General features: G+C 37.6%; 1 protein-coding gene across 3 annotated transcripts in view; it reads left to right on the top strand.

Annotated features, from left to right (window-relative positions):
• Positions 1-19,986: 19,986 nt before the first annotated feature.
• Positions 19,987-25,724, top strand: part of LOC145514265 (uncharacterized) — a 985,725-nt gene continuing 979,987 nt past the window's right edge. For 2 of the 3 annotated variants that reach the window (XR_014060002.1, XM_081511613.1), the window contains exon 1: positions 19,987-20,230. The gene's annotated coding sequence lies outside the window, so the exon portion shown is untranslated. The remainder of the gene's footprint in view (positions 20,231-25,724) is intronic. The other variant, XR_014060001.1, reaches the window with a different exon arrangement.

Here is a 25,724-nt window from a genome sequence, read left to right as displayed (position 1 = left end):
TTATTAGGCATCTAGTGTCTTCCAAACACTATGCTGTACATACTATTGTCTCTGAAAATACCTATTAAACAGTAAGGACTTCTCTGATGGTTTAGCATGTGAAGAATATGCCTGCAATGAAGAAGACATGGAAAATGCAGTTTTGATCCCTGGGTTGAAAAGATGCCCTGGAGGAGGGCATGGCAACCCACTCCAGGATTCTTGCCTGGGTAATCCCACGGGCAGAGGAATCTGGCCGGCTACAGTCCAAACAGTTGCAAAGAGTTGGACAAGACTGAATGACTGAGAACATATACACACACATTAAACAGAAGTGAGATATTATTCTAATACTTTGGCCACCTGATGCAAAGAACTGACTCATTGGAAAAGACCCTGATGCTGGGAAATATAGAAGGCAGGAGAAGAAGGGGACGACACAGGATGAGATGGTTGGATGGCATCACCGACTCGATGGACGTGGGTTTGGGCAAGCTCTGGGAGTTGGTGATGGACAGGGAAGCCTGGAGTGCTGCAGTCCATCGGATCGCAGATTTGGACATGACTGAGTGACTGAACTGAGCTGATATCAGTGAGGAAACAGTAGGTAAGAGAAAATAAGTAGCTGATGTTCGAAGAAGCTTTTTAATTTGCCTAAGATCATTTATGAGCAAATCAACAATTTTGGAATTTGAACCTGCTTGTTACTCTTTCAAAGCCTGTCTTTGAATATACAGAAGGCAAAATGCCATAATAGTATTAAAATCAGTAAAGTCTGTTTCAGATAGTATCTTGAGAGACACTTCCCTTTTACCAATGAAGTCATTTGGATTCAAAGAAAGAGAAAGGTTTATTTTTCTGAGGCCAGCAAAGATCAGTCCTAGAAGTAGATAATCAGAACTCCTAGTTACCAAACTAATACTCTTCTCACTAAAGAGGGATTTTTTATTTCACAGCATTATGTTACAGTTTTCCTTTTTTCCATGGTATGGAGGCTGCTTATTCTATGAGTTTGCAGACAATGACATCAAGAGAAAAGAGGGTGAGTGTTTACACTGATTGAGCATCTCTTTTGAATGAGTTGGTTCTGCCTTTGAATCCTCCCCCTAATCATGATGTAGCACAGAATGACAGGGATGCTGAGGTCGGAGGTTACTTGACTTCCCACCACTGACATCAGAGCCAGGATTCTCTATTGGTCTGACTCCAAATCTCTTTAGATAAAACTCTTTGGAAAGTTTAAATTTTTAGTTTTATTTCAAATGTTAAACAGTTTGAATTAGAGGATATATTATGCCACCTCATTATTTGTTACATGTTATAATGCTTCTCAAGTTCTTTCATTCTCGTTTTCCTCCCAGAAGGCAAGAATAGTTCCTTTGAACTGTTACTGCTACAGTTTTGTTGTGAGTCATTTTGGATGTGTAAATTCTGTGCATTTGGATAGTTCATGAGCTGCTGCAATCTGTTTTGATGATTCTGCCCTGCCAAAGCTGTAAAGCCATGAGGAAAGCAGGAAAGGTAATTCATTGACTTTCTGTAATGCCTTATTAAAAGATGATGATTCACAATGGCTGATTCATGTTGAGGTTTGAAAGAAAACAACAAAATTCTGTAAAGCAATGATCCTTCCTTCAACTAAAAAATAAATGAATTAAAAAAGAGATGATCATTCACAGAATTGTGAAATTTAATTGTTGCTTGAAAATTAATGATATGAGCTTCTTGATGTCACCGTAAGGATATATTTATAGTATCTTCATTGTTTTGGTTTTAATGTAAGTCAGTACGTATTTGGAAATGAGTTTAATGAATTCATGAAAAGAAGCTTAGATTATTCTTATTCAGGTTAGACTCAAACAAGGGAGTAAAGGAATTTAGATAGATTGAATAGATGATAAACTGTTAGAAAGAGTTGTATTAGACTATAGTTGATTTACAATGTTGCATTAGCTCTCAGTTCAGTTCAGTTCAGTCGTTCAGTAGTGTCTGGCTCTTTGGGACCCCATGGACTGTAGCATGCCAGGCCTCCCTGTCTATCACCAACTCCTGGAGTTTACCCAAACTCACGTCCATTGTGTCGGTGATGCCATCCAACAATCTCATCCTCTGTCATCGCCTTCTTCTCCTGCCTTCAATCTTTCCCAATATCAGGGTCTTTTCCAAGGAGTCAGTTCTTCGCATCAGTTGGCCAAAGTATTGGAGTTTCAGCTTCAGCATCAGTCCTTCCAATGAATATTCAGGACTGATTTCCTTTAGGATGGACTGGTTGGATCTCCTTGCAGTCCCAGGGACTCTCAAGAGTCTTCTCCAACACCACAGTTCAAAAGCCTCAATTCTTCGGCGCTCAGCTTTCTTTATAGTCCAACTCTTACATCCATACATGACTACTGGAAAAACCATAGCCTTGACTAGACTGACCTTTGTTGGCAAAGTAATGTCTCTGCTTTTTAATATGCTATCTAGGTTGGTCATAACTTTCCTTCCAAGGAGGAAGAATCTTTTAATTTCATGGCTGCAGTCACCATCTGCAGTGATTTTGGAGCCCCCCAAAATAAAGTCAGCCACTGTTTCCCCATCTATCTGTTTGCCATGAAGTGATGGGAGCAGATGCCATGATCTTAGTTTCTTGAATGTTGAGTTTTAAGCCAACTTTTTCAGTCTCCTCTTTCACTTTCATCAACAGGCTTTTTAGTTCTTCACTTTCTGCCATAAGGGTGGTGTCATCTGCATATCTGAGGTTACTGATGTTTCTCCTGGCAATCTTGATTCCAGCTTGTGCTTCATGCAGCCCAACGTTTCTCACGATGTACTCTGCATATAAGTGAAATAAGCAGGGATAGTCAGTATTTAATAAGTTAAATACAATATTGAGTTAGCTTTAAGTGTTCAGAAAAGTGAATCAGTTATACATATTTTCACTCCTTCTTTAGATTGTTTGCTCATATAGGTCATTATAGAGTATTAAGTAGAGTTTCCTGTGCTATCAGCAGGTTCTTATTAGTTACCTATTTTATATATAGTAGTGTGTATATGTCCCAATCTCTCAATTTATCCCTACCTGCCTCCCTATCTCCTGGTAATGCTAAGTTTGTTTTCTATATCCAGAATTCTACTAACTCTTAGCAAGGGTTTAAGTAGTCAGATACAGCCTACCAGGCAGAGAGAGAAAAGTAGCTTCTCTAGTTTAGAGAAGGAAATAGATGGATGTAGTTCAGTATCTTGGAGTGTTCTTCGAAAGACAAAACAGCAAAAACACAGCAGGAAAGAGAAGTTCTGCTGAAGGTTTTTTATATTCAGATCTCGCTTTGAATGTTCAATCTGTTGATTCCCTTAGGACCAGTTTTTTCTTTCTTGAGAGCAAGCTATAGACAGTTGGCTCTGTTGATTGTGCATCATTTTTTTTTCATGTGAATAGACATTCTTAAGAAAAACACCCTCTAGTCTCAGTTGTTCTTTTTTCTCTGGTTATAGAGAAGTTGCACTTCATAAAGACTTTATGTATAAATATTTTAGAATAGAAATTATACAACTGTGTGTTGCTTAATATTTAAAGAACTCAGAATAATATGGTTTGATGAAAAAGCAATGCACAGAGGGATTATTCTAGAACACAGTGGTCAGTGGAGCGTCTTGCAGTGGTAAAGATCCTGCCTGCCAACATAGGATACCCAAGAGATGCAGGTGTGATCCCTGGGTCGAGAAGATCCACTGGAGCAGGAAATGGCAACCTACTCCAGTGTTCTTGCCTGGGAAATCCCATGGACAGAGGAGCCTGGGGGGCTACAGTCTCATGAGGTCACAAAGAGTTGGACTCGACTTAGTGTCTAAACACACACACACACACACACACACACACACACACTGGTCAGCAAAACACACACACACACACACACACACACACACACACACACACTGGTCAGCAAAACACACACACACACACACACACAGGTCAGCAAAACACATTCCCAGGCTAAATTGGATTACCTGGAAGTTGAGAATAGTTTTAACATTTTTGTAGGGTTAAAAAAAAATGTTTGTATTTGGCCTACAAAACGTAAAATATTTATTTTTGACTCTTTATGAGAAAAAACTTCCTAACTCTTGATTTAGAATAATGTTTTAAAAAATATATAAACTTTGCAACTTACCTCATTTCTATTCTTATTAAAATTTTGTTTCCATGAAATGCAAGATGACTTTTTGTTGTAAGTAAATTATTACTAACCATTTTATATATGAAGAAATTGAAATTAAGTTACAAGTCCATGATTACTTTGTCTTTCAAATTTGTGGATAATATGAACCTCTAAATTTCATCTACTACTTGAAAGTATCAAAGCATTTATAATCAACGATTGTGTACAGTGATATTTGGCCTGTGTGTGAATAAGAAAACTTATATTTATATCCATATAATACACTTTACTCAAATAAAATGTAGATAAACCTTTGACTTGACAGAATCTTTGTATTAACACCTACACAGTTGACATGAGCCAATTGCAAACTAAGCATATGCTATTATTGTTAAAAAGAAATTCTAGAATAAAGACACGTATAGTCCCTTGGAAATCTCTATTGGGAGCAACTTTGTCCTTCCGCAGCTCCAAACTGTGAAAATAGCTGAAAATTCAAGGGGCATTGAATAACACACACCTGTGTGGTGAATGGGTTGGAATTCATTCATTCAACGGAAAGTTAATGTGAAACAAACATTTAATGTAAAAACTAGAATATACTCAGGGAAATATGAAATTTAGCAAAAGAAAGACTAAATTCACCATATTCTCTGGACCAGTGATTGCAATTATTCAAAAATGTGTGATGAATTCTGAAAACCGATGAATACTGAAAACCTAAAGTGTGGGTGATACACATCAAGCAAGTAACAGACACTCTGTCTTCATTATAATCAATAATATGGATAATGATTTAGGAGGCCTCGTTAGGAAATATGTAAATGGCACAAATATGGGAGAGGAATAGCTCATTCAATAGTGGTGGGTTTTATTAATGTGTACCAATATATGTTCATCTCTTGTGCATTTTGCCTGGAAATATTGTAATATATGTTTCAGTCAGCTAGAAACTGTGAAGTTTCAAAATACCAGTTACAACAACAGCTGTTTTAGATATTTTGCTTCATGGGATTTTTGTCTCATGTGACACTTCTAAATGTCCAGGTTAATGAAACACAGTCCCAGTTTACTTAGCACCAGTCATTAAATTTATAATTCAATAAATTAAAAAATGATAATTTATATAAAGCATGTATACAGATACTCACACTTTGACAGTAAGCTTTTTTTGAGTCAAACAAGGTCATTAAGAACCAAAAACAGTGTGTGTATGTGCTCAGTCATGTCTGACTCTTTGCGACTCCATGGGCTGTAGCCCGCCAGGCTCCTCTCTCCATGAGATTGTCCAGGCAAGAAAACTGGAGAGGGTTGCCATGCCCTCCTCCAGGAGATCTTCCCAACCCAGGGATTAAACCCGCGTCTTGCATCTCCTGCATTGGGGAGCAGATTCTTTACCACTAGCACCACATGGGAAGCCCAAACACAGTAGTACATATGCTATATATGTGATCAACTTAAGGGGTTGGGTAGTATTTAGCATGTGGGGGCAGATCAGAAAGGTTGTAAATCTGAATGTTAATCATTTGATCCTTGTATTTTAACTCCTGGATGAAAGCAACCTAAAATACTACTTTTTGGCTATTTCCAGAATGCTCTGGACTTTTTCATGTAGCTCTTAACATTCTAAGGGTTTAAAAAAGAAGAGAACAGTCATGTGGTTAAAAAAAAAAAATTATTGTCATCAACTACAGTAAAACTTGCTTAGGTCATATACTACTAACAATCTCTTTATTCTGATGCTCTTTAATCCTTTTTGTAAGGGTCACTGTGAGTCCAAGAACTTCTTGAACAGGAGATGTCTCTGACCTAGACTTATTAGATGAGCTGTATTGTAGATGTGCCAATTGTCCATTGTGTTTCCCGGGACAGTGAAAAAGAAAAAAAAAAAAAGTGAAAGGTAATTCTCAGAATAAAAATATGTAGACTCAAATATTCAGCTTACTAATTTGGAAACTTTCTTGTTTTATAATTTAGCCAACTCAGAAATATATAATAGGAGCTACGAAGTAAACCAAAGATGCCAAAGAAATCTTAAAGTTAAGAATATTGCTGTATACTGAAAAATAATCAAAACAACAGAGAGCATCATCGGAAAAAGTTGCTTCTTTGAAAAGACTCATAAAATTACCATTCATTGGCCAGACTGTTGAAGGAACTTAAAGAATATTTTTTAATATTAGGCAAAACAGAGAGCTTCACTACAGCTGTATGTAAACATTTTGCAATCAATCAGTGTACATATAACCTATAACATCTGATTAAAAAATTTTAAACATAAGTACTATACATAATTTGATGGCAAGCTGATATGAATAGCATAAGAAAGGGAAATTTTTTACAGATGCTTGACTTTGAGACCAAATTTTATTGCTTTGGCAGCTATTTTTAGTATGACTTTTTAATTTTTTAAAAATTTTATTGTGGCAAGAACACTTAGTGTGAGATCTGCCCTCAATTTATCTTTTTTCCTAATGAGTAAGAGTACATTTTTTGGTAGATAGATTACGTTCCCCTGGGATTTCTATGAAAGAAATGCTTCCTAGCAAGCTTGCTTTCTTCCTCTTATTGTAACACCACAAATAGATTATTTATGACTTTCATCTACAAGTTATTTTGCTGTGACTATTCAATTCATTTTATTTATGAGCTGAATAGAATGGCCCATACTTTTTCAGCACTCACTGGTATAAATAATCAATAAAAATATAAAGAAATAGTATTAATTTACTTAGCAATGCATATAATATAGACATATCAATTTTGTATTTATATTATCTCATTTTTTTTGCCACACTGCTCAATGTATGGGACCTTAGTTCCTTGCCCAGGATCTGAACTGATATCCCCTGCAGTAGAAGCATGGAGTCCTAACCACTAGACCTCCAGGGAAGTCCCTATATTTTCTCATTGAATCCACACAACAGCCTCTTGGTAAACATGAGTCACCACTTTGCAGATGCTCAAACTGAGGCTAAGGGAAGTTTGATAAACTTGGCCAACTCTGAGCTAGTAAGTACTTAAATTTAATGATAAACCGCATCAGGTATTCCAGAGCCTGCATTTTTGATGCTTTTATTTTTCATATGGTATATCCGAGTAAGACTCAGATCTTTTTTGTTATTCATTCAAGCAAAGATAAATGAATTTGGGGTGACGGTAGCACAAAATTGAGCCACCAACAAAAGGAGAGAGAGAATACATTATTTTTTCTATCAAGAAATGAGAAGGAAGGTCTCCGTGCCTCGGGAAAGTCCTTTTGCTTCGCATGGGGTACTCATAATGAAATCTCAGCACAGTTAGTGTCAGCCTGCTTCTTACCATCCAGGAGAGCTCTGCAAAGCCTTACTTTAGGGAATCCGTCTGTGGCATTCAAATCTAGTGGGTTCAGTGTGCCAACTACCATCACCCTATTTTTCAGTCAACTTAAGCATGAAATGTTAGGGAAAGTAAGTCAGAGGAGCCCTACAAGTAGCTCAGAGGAAGCTATTTCAGAAAATGAAATTATCAGTTGCTCAGAGTTGTGTCTGCCTCTTTGTGACCCCATGGACTGGAGCACACCAGCTCCCCGTCCATGGATTTGCCAGGCAAGAATACTGGAGTGGGTAGGCATTCCCTTCTCCAGGAGATCTTCCTGACGCAAGGGTTGAAACCGGGTCTCTGACATTGCAAGCAGATTCTTTACTGTCTGAGCCACCAGGGAACATTCACTTTTCTAAATTTGGCACCTAAGTGAGATCCTGCTTTCCTGGGTGGTTACTCTGCTCTCCACGTCTGGCACATGTTCTGACTAGAAGAAGGAAATACAGTGAACAATGACTTAAAATAGCCGATATTCCTGGAGGCAAGACTCTTGTCCTTTCTCATCTTGTCATGTATACCTACAAAAGGGTCACAGTATTCCTTTACTAAAATAGCTAAGCCAACAGCAACATGGATATTTTTGATTCATCAGATCATAATCAATAGCTAGGAATAGTTGCAGTGCAAATTTACAAATTTGGACTCAGATTAGGGAAGGTTCAGTTCAGTTCAGTTCAGTTGCTCAGTCGTGTCTGACTCTTTGCAACCCCATGAATCGCAGCATGCCAGGCCTCCCCGTCCATCACCAACTCCTGGAGTCCACCCAAACCCATGTCCATCGAGTCGGTGATGCCATCCAGCCATCTCATCCTCTGTCGTCCCCTTCTCCTCCTGCCCCCAATCCTTCCTAGCATTAAGGTCTTTTCCAATGAGTCAGCTCTTCGCATGAGGTGGCCAAAGTATTCGAGTTTCAACTTCAACATCAGTCCTTCCAATGAACACCCAGGACTAATCTCCTTTAGGATGGACTGGTTGGATCTCCTTGCAGTCCAAGGGACTCTCAAGAGTCTTCTCCAACACCACAGTTCAAAAGCATCAATTCTTCGGTGCTCAGCTTTCTTTATAGTCCAACTTTCACATCCATACATGACTAATGAAAAAACCATAGTCTTGACTACACGGACCATTGTTGGCAAAGTAATGTCTCTGCTTTTTAATATGCTGTCTAGGTTGGTCATAACTTTCCTTCCAAGGAGTAAGTGTCTTTTAATTTCATGGCTGCAATCACTATCAGCAGTGATTTTGGAGCCCCCCAAAATAAAGTCTGACACTGTTTCCCCACCTATTTCCCATGAAGTGATGGGACCAGATGCCATGATCTTAGTTTTCTGAATGTTGAGCTTTAAGCCAACTTTTTCACTCTCCTCTTTCACTTTCATCAAGAGGCTCTTTAGTTCTTCTTCGGGAAGGTTAAGTCATCTCAAATACTGACATTATGTTTCCCTTCTAGCTAAAATCTCAACATTTTTATTACTTCCAGTCATTAACAAGAGGCATTAATTAGCTTTTTTATCAGCATACATACATTTCTGTTTCAAAGTGAAATTTTAAGGAAAGAAAGCTATGATGCAATAGTCTTTGGAAATTACCACTATAATTTCTATGCTTGACTCAAGGTGTTCATGGAAACAATTACAATGAATTCATCTTCCCAATATAATAAAAACAGATGATGTTCACTTAGCACTTATTATGGGTTAGGCACTGTGCCAAGCATTTATCATGTATTAACTCATTCAGTGCTCTCATTACCTTATGTATAAGATAGTTTAATTACTTTTACTTTACAGAAGAACTAATAGAAGCTCAGAGAAATCAATGTGCCTAACTAAGTTCATATATCTAGTGAATTGATAAAAAATAATTCTAATTCAAATAGTTGATTTTACATCCCATGTTCTTAACAGCTATTCTATACTGCCTATAAAAATGTATAATGGTAAAATATTAAAGCAAAAACTAAAAAAATGCACCTTCCATCAATCTTGTTATTGATTTCAATTATTCATTTTCTTTCTCATAATTTTCCCTGATATATTTTCCTTTATTACATGTATTTGAAATAGTATCATATATGCCATTTTATAGTTTCTTTTCATGTAAACAGATAACACAGTTTCTATGATAGATTATTTTGGAAATCATAATTTTAATGTTTACTTAAAATTTTATCATACGGAAGAATAATTAATTCCCCTACCTTGAACTTTGAAGTTATTGCCAACCTGATGTTGTTATATTTAAAGCTTTACTTTGTATTATTTCCTGAGAAAAAGCTACCAGGAAAGTGATTCTTGGGTCATGTTCTTTTGTGTGTGTGTGTAGATGCTCAAACTGTATACTTATAGATGAGATCCAGATGATCTTTCTGAGTTTTTTTTGTTTTGTTTTTTTGCACTGTTGTGGAGCACTGATGATCCTTCAAGAGCATCTGCTTGTGGCATCTGATTAACATTAACTGAAGGGTTTATATGGTTGATGGTTAGTGGGAAGGTTCTGTTTGCTGTCATTATTATACATCAGTTTTCTTTGACTATAGTGCCCTGTTGAACCTGTCTAATAGAGGCAGACTTGTTCTTTCCCAAGGTGTGGAAGGAACCATGTTTCACTACAAGGAGATCTTTAATCATTATCATCTGTCCTATTGACGTATATGCTAATTAACATCATAAGGAAATGCTTGTGAAGCATCGTTCAGTTCTTTAATAAAGCCTGATAAAAGTTTAGATTCGCAGCAGCCCACACATACAAGATACATAAAATAACCAGCTGACATTAGTGTTTAAATCTCAAAAACAGATATAACTAAGTAGGTGTAATTTCACACAGCTACTAATAGCAGTAGAGCAGAGAGATCTTTGAAAAGGATCTCATGCTCCTCCTTGTGTGATCTTGGCCCACTTTTTTACTCTAGATGTTGCTCTAACAAATAGCTACTCATGATAAACCTGTTGCCTATCCAAACCTGGAAATAAAGAATCTATGTGCCAAGCAGAAGACATGGGTTCAATCCCTGGGTCAGGAAAATCCTCTGGAAAAGGAAATGGCAACCTACTCCAGTATTCTTGCCTGGGAAATCCCAGGACAGAGAGCCTATTGGGTTACAGCCTATGGGACTACGAAGAGTTGGACATGACTTAGCAACTAAACAACAACAAACTCTGCATGAGACAACTCTTGACGAGGTGCTGGCATACAAAGGTGTGTGTGCTAATCCCTTTGGTCATGTCTGACTCATGGTGGATTGCCATGCCCTCTTTCAGGGGATCTTCCTAACCCAGGGATCTAACTGCATCTCTTACATCTCCTACGTTGGCAGGCAGGTTCTTTACCACTAGCATCACCTGAGAAGTCCCAAATACTCTCTTCTTTAAACCCGGGGGAGATCTGAGGTGCATTCTACTTAGCTGCCAGAGGCCCTCTTTTGTGTGTGTGTCCTCGTTGTGTACACATTGGTGAACAGATCCAAATCGCACTTCTGAATTTGCTTTTCTTCTTTCCTATTTTCCTCTTTCAATTTCCTAAATCCTGTTTCTTGAGGTGATTTCAAAAATTATACTACCTGTATGAAAACTTTGCTTTTTAGTGGAACTTAGGCTAAAACATGGATAATTTGTGTGTTCAATTCAAATATATAGAAAGTTTTAAAAGGAGAGTTAGGATAAAAATTCTGAAACTTAAGATAACTATCAGCAGTTTCCAATATAAGGATTCTTTTGGTTCTTTGTTTCCATATATGCTAACTGCTAAACACTAAGATTAAAAACTATAGAGTTTTTTAAAAAGAAAAAGAAACTTACTAATATTTCAATTCCCAGAAGCAGTAGTCATTAATATGTTGGTATATATCATCCAGAATTTTCATGCATGTTAATATATTTATATTTTCTTCAGAAAACTGCATGAACTATGTTATTTTTGTACATGAGGATTTGTACATTTCCTTATAGACACTTTAAAATGGGCTCTGTGGCTCAGATGATGAAAGAATCTGTCCACAATGTAGGAGACCTGGGTTCGATCCCTGGGTTGGGAAGATCCCCTGGAGAAAGGTATGCTACCGACTCCGGTATTCTTGCCAGGAGAATCCCATGGATAGAGGAGCCTGGCAGGCTACAGTCCATGGGGTCGCAAAGAGTCAGACATGACTGAGCAACTAATGCTTTTATATTTGAAACATTATAGTATACCACATGGATTTACTTGACTTCTTTACTCTTCCCTAATTTTTGGTTATGATCCATAGATTTGCAAAGATTGTCATTTAATAATATATTTACAGAAATATCAAAGTAAAACAAGGACAAAAGAGCCATCTTTCTTTTGGGAATTTTGTATTATATTATTTTCAATCATTGGTGTATGAGAGTTCTCCCTTCGCTACATTGTCTTTGTTATTCTGTGTGTTCTTGTGTATACTTTGAAGAGAAAATGGTGTCTATATTTATTCACAGGTATTTACATGTTTGATAGTAAAGTTAAGAATTATTTAGGGTTTTTCATGTTTGATTGGCTATTTGTACTTTTTATTTTTATGAATTAATTTAAGTATTAGAATAGCAATTAACAAAATAAAAAGTTTCAACTGTTTATAAAGCAGAGGATAAATAATTATGAAAAAGATAATATTAGTTTTAAAGATAATATTCAGTTCAGTTCAGTCGCTCAGTCATGTCCGACTCTTGGCGACCCCATGAACTACTGTGGTAAGTTAAAGATGAATACTGTCAAAGCTAGAGCAACTACTAAAAAGTAAAACATAGAACTATAGCTAATACATCATTCAGTTCAGTTCAGTCGCTTAGTTGTGTCCGACTCTTTGCGACCCCTTGAGCTGCAGCACGCCAGGCCTCCCTGTCCAACACCATTTCCCACAGCCTACCCAAACTCATGTCCATTGAGTCAGTGATGCCATCCAACCATCTCATCCTCTGTCGTCCCCTTCTCCTCCTGCCCTCAATCTTTCCCAGCATCAGGGTCTTTTCAAACGAGTCAGCTCTTTGCATCAGGTGGCCAAAGTATTGGAGTTTCAGCTTCAGCATCGGTCCTTTCAATGAATATTCAGGACTGATTTCCCTTAGAACTGACTGGTTGGATCTCCTTGCAGTCCAAGGGACTCTAAGAGTCTTCTCCAACATCACAGTTCAAAAGCATCAATTCTCCTGTGCTCGGCTTTCTTTATAGTCCAACTCTCACATCCATACATGACTACTGGAAAAAACCATAGCCTTGACTAGATGGACCTTTGTTGGCAAAGTAATGTCTCTGCTTTTTAATATGCTGTCTAGATTATATTAGTTATCTTGAATATTTAAGATAATATTAAAGGTAATATTAGTTAAATAAAAATTATTTAAACCCCACATTTACACACAGAGAGATGGGTATTCATAGAAATTAAACCTGTCAGATAGAATTGTTCCCAGTATTTTAATCTTAAAAGGACATAAGAATACAAAGTATTAAGAATCATCACAAAACAAAGAGGAATCCAGAAAAAAAAACTATCACTATATTTCATTTCTTCACTGATCAGTATGTATATGTACACTAACATGTACAAACAAACTTCTTTTCATGCACAAATATGGGGAATATGGGTCCCATGAATATTCAATCACGGGAGATGAATATTAAGGACATTGGATAGGAAAAGATTAGTTTTCATTCCAATCCCAAAGAAAGGCAATGCAAAGAATGTTCAAACTACCGCACAATTGCACTCAATTCACACACTAGCAGAGTAATGCTCAAAATTCTCCAAGTGAGGCTTCAACAGTATGTGAACCAAGAAATTCCAGACGTTCAATGTGGATTTAGAAAAGACGGAGGAACCAGATCAAATTGCCAACATCTGTTGGATCATCAAAAAAGCAAGAGAGTTCTAGGAAAACATCTACTTCTGCTTTATTGATTACGTCAAACCTTTGACTGTGTGGATCACAACAAACTGGAAAATTCTTCAAGAGATGGGAATACCAGACCATCTGACCTGCCTCCTGAGAAATCCATATGGAGATCAGAAAGCAACAGTAGAACTGGACATGGAACAACAGACTGGCTCCAAATTGAGAAAGAAGTATTTCAGGGCTGTATATTGTCATCCTGCTTATTTAACATATGCAGAGTACATCATGTGAAATGCATGGATAGAGCACAAGCTGGAATCAAGATTGCTGGGAGAAATATCAATAACCTCAGATATGCAGATGACACCACCCTTATGGTAGAAAGAGAGGAATAACTAAAGATCCTCTTGATGAAAGTAAAGAGAAGAGTGAAAAAGTTGGCTTAAAACTCAACATTCAGAAAACTAAGATCATGGCATCTTGTCCCAATCACTTCATGGCACATAGATGGGGAAACAATGGAAACAGTGAGAGACTTTATTTTTGGGGGCTTCAAAATCACTGCAGATGGTGACTGCAGCCATGAAATTAAAAGATGTTTGCTCCTTGGAAGAAAAGCTGTGACCAACCTAGACAGCATATTAAAAAGCAGAGGTATTACTTTTCCAACAAAGGTCTATCTAGTCAAAGCTATGGTTTTTCCAATCATCATGTATGGATGTGATAGTTGGACCATAAAGAATGCTGAGCACTGAAGAATTGATGCTTTTGAACTGTGGTGTTGGAGAAGACTCTTGAGAGTCCCTTGGACTGGAAGGAGATCAAACCAGTCCATCCTAAAGGAGATCAGTCCTGAATATTCACTGGGAGGACTAATGCTAAAGCTGAAACTCCAACACGTTGGCCACCTTTTGAGAAGAACTGACTCCTTGGAAAAGACCCTGATGCTGGGAAAGATTGAAGGCAGGAGAAGGGGATGACAGAGGATGAGATGGTTGGATGGCTCACCGCTCAATGGACATGAGTTTGACTAAGCTCCGGGAGGCCTGGCGTGCTACCGTCCCATGTGGTCGCAAAGAGTTGGACATGACTGAGTGACTGAACTGAACTGAACTGAATGAACTGAGGATGATGATTAAGGAACAAAATGTCAAATCAGACTGAAATTTTTGTTGTGGGTTCCACTAAGCAGAAAGTCTAGATTTGATGTAGCTCAAGGCATGAGGAAGAATCCTAACATTTGTTTGGTTGTTTGGCTGAAAGGTGGATCAAAAGGTGGCCAACATTAAATGAAGTTGAAATGCCAGAACTTCCCTGGTATAAAGAGCTTCCCAGGTGGCCCTAGTGGTAAAGAACCCACCTGCCAATGTAGGAGACATGATCCCTAGGACGGGAAGATCCCCTGGAGGAAGATATGGCAACCCACTCCAGTGTTCTTGCCTGGAGAATCCCTTGAATGAGGAGCCTGGTGGGCTACAGTCCATAGACTTGCAAAGAGTCGGACATGAGTGAATCGACTTAGGACACACGCATGCATGACCTGGTATTCTGGAGAGGAAGGGATCCAAATCTTAGTGAGATTGGAATGTTAGGGTGGATTTATCATGTCAGACCTGCTCACCCACCTTGGGAGGGTCCAGAGGACATACCTTTCACTACTACTGTGAGAGAATTCACCACTGTGAGAATATCCATAGAATTCTCCAGGCAAGAATACTGGCGTTGGTAGCCATTCCCTTCTCCAGGGAATCTTTTCAACCCGGGGATTGAACCTGCATCTCCTTGCATTGCCAGTGGTTTCTTAATCATCTGAGCCACCTGGGAAGCAATCTTATTAAATACTATCATATCAGACCTGCTCACCAACCCTGGGAGGTTTCAAAGGACTTGCCTTTCACCACCATTGTGAGAGAGAAATTTTTGAGGGGAGCCCAGTGTCGCTGCAGAGCTCTGTGGTCACTCTTCTCTGTAGGTCAGAATTATAGCAGGAACCACAGTTACTAAACTAGGATCCTTAAATGCAACAGGGATAATCAGATTCCAAGGTGGCGGGGGCCAAGAGTCAGCACTCAGTCATCAAGGACAAGGTTGAGGTGGTTACCACAATGGGCAGCAGAATCCAAACAGTAATCAGCAGAGACCTATGGCATCAGCTAGTTTATCATTGTGTCTCTAGAAAAGAAATAGATGTGCAGTCTACTAAATTCTTACTTGAACTTTCTAAAGAGAAGCATCCGAGGTCAAATGAACAAAATTTTAACTTGAATCATTAAAACCATGTCACGGCCCCTCCATCAATTCCCAAAGTTGAGCCAGTTAACAAACCCTGTATCCCTTGAATGGAGGAGAGGCTGGATTCCCTGGAGAAAGGACCCCGCTATTCTGCCAGAAGGGTACACTGTTAGTATAACCCCTAGTCTTCCTCCAGTTGGATTTTGTCAGGCATTAGGAAAAAGGAAATAGTCAGATTCTTCAGGGATTAATGGATGCTGGCTCTAAACTAAACTGACACTAATTCTAAGAGACCTAGCACATCGTTTGGTTCATCAGTTAGAGTTGGTCCTTGTGGAGGTCAGTTGATCAATGGAGTGTTAGTTTAGACCTATCTTGTGGATTCAGTGGTTCTTTGAACCCATTATGATATTATTTCTCCAGTTCTGAAATGCATAATTGGAATAGACATAACTGAGCAACTGGCAGAATTCTCATACTGTAATACTTCTGTTTAACATATTTATATTATGACTATCTCACATAAAGCTTGAAAATACATGTCTCCTCCTCAAACCAAAATGACTCTAAGCCATGCTCAGTTGTTGAATCCAGAATAAAGTCCTGGATCTCTGGACAATATCCCTTACTGCTCTTTCTTATATCTCTTAGCATTATATTAACAGCTCTCTTATTTCATAAAGTGATCATTGAATAAAAGAGTGCACACACAACTTCTTCTATAATGCCCGTGTAGTTACTACTACTCACTAGCACTTTCTACCATCATCATCCCTGTCATTGTTCAAAATAAGAGAATTTCAAATTTGCAAGAAATTATACATAGGAAGAGATGAGATAATCTCTACTCCTGGTTAACATTGCTTTGGTTTGTGCCTATTTCTACACTCTCGAAGACTAATGTTTATTATTTGCCATAATAACAGCAGTTGCTGTTCATTCTAACTCACATCTAGAGAACAGTAAAATGTAATCTTCCTAAAGCTTGGCGTTCAAGTTACTTTTCAATAAAAAAATGCAAGTGGCTCAGTTACATTTCCACACACCCCATTTGGTACTGATTTTACTGAAAACCACAGTTCTAAGATGTTTGAATTGTATTTTTGTCCACTGAAGTGAAAAGCTACCCTTTCACAAATGTGCTGTATTTTAGTCCATCAACCAGTATATTTCAACTTTGTGCAGTTAGCATTGCTAGAAGCATCTTAAGCACATGATAGAAGAAATCTCCAGGAAATGGATATGAAAACAATGATCTCCTTGCTATATGTCCCCAAAGCATTTCTTAAAGGCATTTGTTCAGGCAAGAAATTGTATGAGATTTCATCTGCATTATGTCACTAATGATCACCAAGTGAATATGCAAAGGAGGGCCAGCCCCTTCTATCCACATTGCTTCAGACAGAGGTTGTGATAGATCAACAATTCAGAACATGTGTACTTTATGATTCGGGAGAGAAGAGATAAAGGAAAGTTAGAAAACTACAGAATAACTTCCACAGTACCACATTTTGACTGCTCTGAAGTGCATGCAGTGGCAGACTTTCTTGTTTTATGTAAAAGTGTACGTGGGTGGAAAAGCAAGAATTATGACCTATAGAAGCCTTTTGCTATCAGGGGAAATTCCCACTGCAAAGGTGGAGGAACTGAGTTGGGAAAACACACAATTTATTGGCCCCTAACTCATACTTTTCTTTTTGCAAAGCAACCTCAATAGATAGAAGCTGCTTCATAAGAAAGAAAGAAAACAGCAGTGCTGTGTGGCTTTGTTTTAGAACTTTGGTTTTGTTTTTCCTTCTGTTTTCTTCTTATTTATTTATTTGTTTTATTTTCAGAAGAAGAAACAAGAAAGATGCATCTTAATTTTTAAAATTCTGTGGTTTGTGAATTTTTCTATTGTTAGGAAAAAAGATTTTCAATGATAAATTTGATGGGATTAATCCATAGGAGGTCAAAATATTGGCAGTCTTGTCACAAATGCCCCAAGAAATGCAAATGCTTACTTCTCTATACAACAATGATGGCATTTAAGCCCCATTAGCTTTGGCCTCAAAGCTGCATAATACAAATCAGCATTTATCTTTGTTTCTGAATTGGCAGCATCTTTTTGGCTTAAAAGGTTCTGGACTGAATGTGTTAATACACATCTTCCATTGTATTAAAATTATATAACAATGACAGTGGTGACATATCCAAACATACATTTGATAGTCTATTTTTTATTTTGTAGACTTACTTTTATAAAAATCTTACAAATAAAAGAAATATATATCACTCGATACTTTTAAATTTAGTAAACAATATACTATAAAATAAAACTCTACAAAGCAAACTGTAGCAAAAAGCCAGAACTTATTGCATTAAGATAGAATGACAAGGAAGAAATAGATTTAAATAAAAAAGTACTTTACTGGAACTGCTAAAGGATAAATCCCAACTCCTTCATACCCCCACTACTGCTCTCCCCCCCGCCCCCAGTGAGAATCCGTAATGTAGAAGGATAGTGATCAGTATTGACTCCCTGTAGACTTTTGTACTGAAACTGAGTAAGTAGGCTCTTCTCTAACTTAGTTACTGTCTGTGCACAGTATATTGAGTTTCCAAAATCAAGTTAGAAATATTATTCTCTTGTACAAGACCGTGGTAAGTGCAAGTGAAACATACTAAAAGGCGAATATAGTTACTGAACATCAAGACTTAGGGATTATGGATTTAGTAGTGGCTTAGGCCAGCCTGATTGAAGTAACAGCTGAGTGTAGTTTGCATATGAAAGCATTCTAATAACAGATAAAATTTACTACAGAATAGAAAGAAAATGGAGAAACTGCAGTGTACCATAGTTTGCCCCTTATGGTTACTCAAATATCTACCTGTGTCCATTTTTCACACATAGAACATATTGGAACTTTGGTTTTCACTGTCCATTGGGATCCACCCTGATTGGTTATTTGCCTGACACTAAGAGAAATATTTTCTTCAAATCAGTTTTTTAAAAAAATATTTATTTATTTATTTACATGACCACACTGCGTCTTAGTTGCAACACATGGTATCCTTAGTTGCATCATGCAGGATCTAGTCCCTTGACCAGGGATCTATCTAACCCAAGACCCCTGCATTGGGATTGCAGAATCTTTTTTTCTTCCTATTATTTATTTTTAATTGAAGGGTAATTGCTTTACAATAGTGTGTTGGTTTCTGCCATACATCAACATGCATCAGCCATAGGTATACATATGTCCACTCCCTCTAGAACCTCCCAACCACCTTCTACCCCATCCGACCCCTTTGAGTCTCACAGAGCTCTGGTTGAGTTCCCTGAGTCATACAGCAAATTCCCATTGGGGAGTGCAGAATCTTAGCTCCTGGACCCACAGGAAAGTCCCCAACTCAGGGCTTTATACAATCAACAAAAGGTCTATTGAAGAATAAATCATTTTACATTTTGAATTGAGGGATATGTCCATTTGTATACACAGTTGCTTAAACTTCAGCTCTGCATCAGCAAATAGGGTAACAGCATTCTTTATGTTGTGCTTTGGAACAGTCTCTGCATTCCTTTGACCAGTTTCTATTTCTCAGTAATTCTTTTTGGAGCACAGAATCAAGATTGAATAGCTCTCTCTTTGCAAAAGTGCAAACAAATAAAAATTTAGTCTTTTCATTTTTCTTGCTTCATATTGCTGGTTTGTGAGCTAGACTTTTTGTTTATCTCTACAGATAAATTTGTTTTGGGGCTTGTGGACATAATCTCTTTATCATCAGCACCTCTTCACCTGCTCTCCTCTCCCCTCCAAGAGCAATTAATTCTCTGCTCTTAATAGTTAGAAGTTAGTGGTTGTCCTACAACACGTTGGGGGCAATACAGAATGAGCCTCATAGTCTTCTAAATATAAAACAAACCTTAATGTGTATTTCTGATACAATTCCTTAAGGAATAGGCAATTGATTGATCCATCTTACTACTGAGGATATTGTTTAAACATCTATTTAGTGTCAGAAATGTTCCAGGCATTGAGGAGAGAAAGGGACACCTATACGCAAGAATCTCACAGTCTTGTGGGGAAGAAAAGTGTGAATATCCTTACTGTGATATACAAATCATAGGCATGTTAATTCCAGAGAGATATTTCTGAAGGGTCTTTCAGAAGGTCTGCAAACGTCTTTCCAAAAAGTGTTAGTCTCTCAGTTGTGTCCAATGCTTTGAACCCCAAGGACTGTAGCCCACCAGGTTCCTTTATCCATGGGATTTCCCAGGCAAGAATGCGTAAGTGGGGTGCCATTCCCTTCTCCAGGTGATCTTCCTGGCCCAAGCTTTGAACCTGGGTCTCCTGCATTGCAGGCAGATTCTTTACCCTCTATGGCTCAGTCATGTCCGACTCTTTGTGACCTCATAGACTGTAGCCCACCAGGCTTCTCTGTCCATGGAATTTCCCGTGCAAGAATACTGGAGTGGGTTGCCATTCCCTTCTCCTTGGGAACTTCCTGACTCAGGAATCGAACCTGGGCCTCCTGCATGGATAGGCAGATTCTTTGCTGTCTGAGCCACCAGGGAAGCCTAAAACTTCAAAAGATGGAGCCACATCAGGTGGAGGACTTGGGGACATTCGAGGTGGCAGAAGAGTGAAAGAGTCATAGATGACCAAGTGAACTGACCAAAAGAGTAAGGTACAAATAAAAAAAAAAGGGTGGACGATTAGGCTGGAAAAAGGTTGCATTTTATCATGGAAGTGCTTTAATATCATCTGACATAAGGAAAAAGTAATAGATAGTGTGTGTAGGAATGGAGTTAGGAGATAATGGAGGCAGGGCAGTGATTGCAGGAGAGCAAGCAAGAGGTGATGAAGTCTGGATCGATAATGTGTCAGTGTGAAAAACCTTGCAATAATAATGGGAACCTTTAAAGCCATTTCCTGTGATTAGATTACACTCAGAATATTCAGAATTTAAATGTCCTATCAAATTTTATGTAATCATTCTTATGTAATGCTGTCCATATTAACCTATATCTTCTGGGTCAGTTACTTATTTTTTTATTAACTCTCAACACTGGAGTTTGATAAATCCAACACTGTTTTTAACAAAATTCCATAGCACTGATAGAGAGCAGGACTCACTATCTATAATGTCAATGAATGGGAAATAATTTACATTCTTGTCAGAAATCCAATGTCAATAGATATCACCTCCTAGAAATATATTTGCTATTAAAGTACTGAAAGGATATAAAACTCATAAATGACTAAAGAAGAAAACAGACTTCAATAGGAAACTAAACTTAAAACACAGGAAAGGACATGATTATTATTGATGTCATTTGTTTAAATTTCCAACACTAAAAAAGCACTTTAATTACCATATGCTTATCGTGTTGGTTGAATTCATTTATAGAAAGAATACAATCATTAATTATCATAATTAAGACACCTGAATTCAAAATGAATGGCATTCATTCTAACCTCAGTTGTAGCTATGCTTTATCTCTGACAGTTGGGTTTCCAATCAAATGTTATCTGATTTTTTCCCTTAATCATTAAGAAATGCTTTACTAATTAGCACATGAAATTCATGCCACATCAGACTGAATTGAATCAAGGCCTATTATCTCGAGCAGTGAGACACTTTGAAATTCTCAGTAATAGGGCATGAATATGTTATACAGTTCATACACATTTCATGAACCTCTGCATTAGCACTATTTTTTTTTCCCGAGACAGTGCCATTAGTTATGCCATTTTCAGGACCTTTAATTCGATCATGCTGTTTAACAGCCTGTTAGATTGTGGTGCTATAAAGTCATACATTAATTTATCTTTGGTTACACTTCGGCAAAATGATTGTATTTGGTTATAAATATCCTGGGTGGAATGAAAAAGAGTGTGCTGCCTGAAAGGTACAGAGCACTGTTGAGATAAACTCTGGCTTCAATACTTCATGGACAGAAATTTAGGATTTGTGCCAGGTATCCTGTCTTGGCCCTCCATATCCTCTCTTCCTGAGGATTCTCTTATTCACTTTGCTCTCAGCCCAGCAGGCTGACCTGTATGACCATATCAATGGATGCCCTCCATTTCTGGCTTCTCTTTGGGTTTGGAGCTCTGGCTGGAGGTTCAAGGGATGGAGGGGGAGAGAGAGGGCAGTGATGTCAGGGTTATTATGCTATTCACTCCTTCCCTGTGATGTTGCTGGAGAGTGGCTGTCTCTCTACTGAAGGTCCCTGTTTTGGTCAAAATAAGTGTTTAGGATTCTGCACTTCCCTGTCTAGTAAATGTCCTCTTTCTCATCCTTTCCCATGCTTCTGTGTAATTAGCCCTGCATATTGCACACAAAAATAGTGTACACAAAATTATAGTCATCATAGTGTTAAAAATAACAGCAAAGACAAAAGTTACCAACATAGCTGGTGGTCAGCACTGAGAAAATACCAACAATTATGGATTTCTTGTCAATGATTTGTCAGTGCAGAACTCTTATTTCCACTTGGCCACAGTCTGTGGAGGCTACGTGAGTCTGTATCCTTTGGACACAAGGAAGATGTACTTTCCAGTCTTTCACACTCCTCATCATATGGCTTCTCTATTGCTTTATGGCTAGCTTCATTTCTGCATTTCTTTCAATGCCTTCATGCTTGCATTTTTGGTTGACATTCCAGTGTGCTATTTCTGCACTAAAGGGCCTTATAGTGAATGGATGATATACCTGTGCAGTTCAAGTATTCTTCTGGAATTAATATGGGATTTCAATGTATGTTTCCATAAGGCTTGTGTAATGGTTGGGTGATAAGCTTGCTCCATTTGGCTAGTTCACTTCTTTGGTTGGATCATTGGCCTAAGTAATTTTCAGTTGAGCTTCTCCCTGCATGTTGTACAGAAGAAACAGAAGAAAAGTTGTTTAAGCCCCACAAATGAGTAGCAGTACTAAAATGAAAACAGAAGTTTGTAAACAAAAGAATCAGGAAAAAAACGTTTTTCAATTTTTATGCAAAGGAAATTTGTAATACTTATAAAATATAAAATCAATCCATAGTTCTAGAACCTGAGATGACTGTAAATCCTAAGAATTTTAGTGTCACATATATTGTGTTTCATTTTATTATATATTATTTATTAATTGTAACATATTAAATAAATTTTAGGTAATAAATACGATAATTATATGTTAAAAGTAGCAAATATTTTACTATACATAAAAATTTAATGTGTTATATTAGCAAATTATATCATATTCCTTGAAGTAAATTTAAATCAGTGTCAGGCAATAACTATACAATTTCTATTCTACTGTCTTTTTACTTAACAATAACTATTATATATGTTATTACTCTTTTAAGAATACATCATATAGATGTCGGAGAAGGCAATGGCACCCCACTCCAGTACTCTTTTGCCTGGAAAATCCCATGGATGGAGGAGCCTGGCAGGCTTCAGTCCATGGGGTCGCGAAGAGTTGGACACGACTGAGCGACTTCACTTTCACTTTTCACTTTCGTGCATTGGAGAAGGAAATGGCAACCCACTCCAGTGTTCTTGCCTGGAGAATCCCAGGGACTGGGGAGCCTGGTGGGCTGTCATCTATGGGGTCGCCCAGAGCTGGACACGACTGAAGCTACTTAGCAGCAGCAGCAGCATTAGATGTACCATAATTGCCATTTTTAAGAACTTGTATCAAATATTTTGCTATTATTAATCCTTGGGATTATTGTTCTTACATATATGCCTTTTGTGCATTTTTAAATTATTTCCTTCAAATGTTCATAATATAATCCCAGATGGAAATAGAAGTCTGGGTCTTTTAAACAGTTTGACAAGTTTTCTTTGTTCAAATAAATAGATAAATTACTTAAAAGTTTAGTCTTGCTATGTATCAGGTACTAAGCAGACTGCATTTTTCTGTTACACATTAACTTACTTCATCCACTCAAATAATCATCATGAAATTATAAAATACTAAAGGAATTCTATGTAAATATTTACTAGCTTCTACTATGTGCAAGGCAAAGCTATAAGCTCTAATAAGACATTAACTTGGATTTCCCCAACTTCCTTCACCTTGTGGACTCAATATAGTCAAGTTTTGAGTTTTGATTTTTGTTGAGTTAGTGAATACCTATGCATCATGCCAAATAACATATATATATATGTATATACACACACACACACAATAACATGCTAGTATAATAACACACATGAGTAATTTTTTTTTCTTTGCAATGAACTAAGGTTACTTTTGTTCTTGCTTTTCTTCTATATCATTTCAGTAACCACAGAAAGTCTGGATGTTGTAAAACCAAGCCTAGAATTAACTCTTAAGCAAAGATTCTACTTTTTGATGATGTCAAAGCCTTGATTTAACTGTGTGTGTCTTTGTGTCTGTGTGTCCACAAAGGGATTCTTTGCAGACAGAGCAAGAATCCCTTTGAATGACTAGGCTGTGTTCCATGATATTAAAGTCCACAAGTCCTTTGGTTTTCATCTAGCCTATCTCTTCTTTATACAAGTGAGAAAACTGAAAACCAGCAAGATCCATTAACTTATGTAATGTCATGCAGCTAATTAGTGGCAGTACTGCTTTCTATAATTTATTAATCCAGAGGCTACAGTCCAGGTGAGATTTGAGGACACACTGGGTTTCTGTAGTTGACATTGTTTTCCTTCTTTCATAGAAAGCCCTGAGATTTGCAGTCACACTGTGTGAGGTCTTTCACCTCCTCCCTGTAGATTGAATAAAAGGCAGCAAATTACATGCAATGTTATTTCAAGATCATAAGATATTTTAAAAACAGATGGCAGTATACATGAAAGATCACAGGAGATAGCAGTTCACAGCAGTAATTAAAAGGATCCTGTACAATAAAAAGGCTTTTAAATTAAGCAGTAAACTTTACATAATTAGGCACTCTTTTTGTCATTGTTCCTGTTTGGCAAAGACTTTAGACAGGAAGTCTTTTTTCTGTCAGTAGTATCTTTTCCCCTATATTTTATACAGAGGAGTCATTTGAATGTTGTTTGCAGTCAGCAATCGGAAGAGGAGAGTGAAGTAAGTTGAATTACTGAAGTTCAATAGTTTAGGAATTTTCCTAAGACCCTATGGTGAACCCATTCCATCATCTGAGAAACATGGCAGTAATATCTACTACAATGATAGAATTGCTTTGAGGAAGAAATGTCATGGAAATTCTTTGAGAAATTAATCATGTCCATGCCATGGCATTAGAATATATCTCACCAATTTGTGGTTCTGAAAATGGGCTTTGTTTCTAAAACAAAGCAGAAACCAAATGAATAAAAAGAATCTGATACAAATTTCATGGATTGATTTGTTAAATTGCACAAGTAGAGACAGATATTAAGAAATGGTCAGGACTTTCAAAGTCAACTGGTCCAAGATTTTCAATCTTTTATTTTAACACTTCCTGAGCAAGTACTATGGCCCCATCACTGAGTGAAGTACTTACTAGTGATGGCAAAGACCAATTCAGGTACCTAAGGCACTTACCTCCTAAACTTAACTTTGTGTAAATATGTTTTAAGAGTGTGGCATATGAATCCAAATCACCTTTTATGGATTAAAAGAATCAAGTGTTTAGGATGGGAGAAGATAGGCATATTGTGGTAGAATACAGAATATTTAGAAATCCTTCTGTGGAAACTAATTTTGTCCCTATGTAACAAGGACACCTATGTAATGTCTTATTGCCATATGTGGGATATTTTTTTGGCCTCCCTTGATGTAACCTTCTACTAATCTCCAGGTTTTTGCTTGCACACTTGCCTGGTCTTCATTTTTGGCTTGCCAGGGTCTTGCTTACTCCTTGGAAGGAAGGTTATGACCAACCTAGATAGCATATTTAAAAGCAGAGATATTACTTTGCCAACAAAGGTCTGTCTAGTCAAGGCTATGGTTTTTCCAGTAGTCATGTATAGATGTGAGAGTTGGACAGTGAAAAAAGCTGAGCGCTGAAGAATTGATGCTTTTGAACTGTGGTGTTGGAGAAGACTCTTGAGAGTTCCTTGGACTACAAGGAGATCCAACCAGTCCATCCTAAAGGAGATCAGTCCTGGGTGTTCATTGGAAGGACTGATGTTGAAGCTGAAACTCTAATACTTTGGCTACCTCATGCGAAGAGTTGACTCATTGGAAAAGACCTTAATGCTGGGAAGGA

The sequence above is a fragment of the Giraffa tippelskirchi genome, chromosome 7 (assembly GCF_054371585.1).
Source record: "Giraffa tippelskirchi isolate mGirTip1 chromosome 7, T2T-mGirTip1v1.2.pri, whole genome shotgun sequence".
NCBI classification, from domain to species: Eukaryota; Metazoa; Chordata; class Mammalia; order Artiodactyla; family Giraffidae; genus Giraffa; species Giraffa tippelskirchi.
This window is presented reverse-complemented; position numbering and strand designations above follow the sequence as displayed.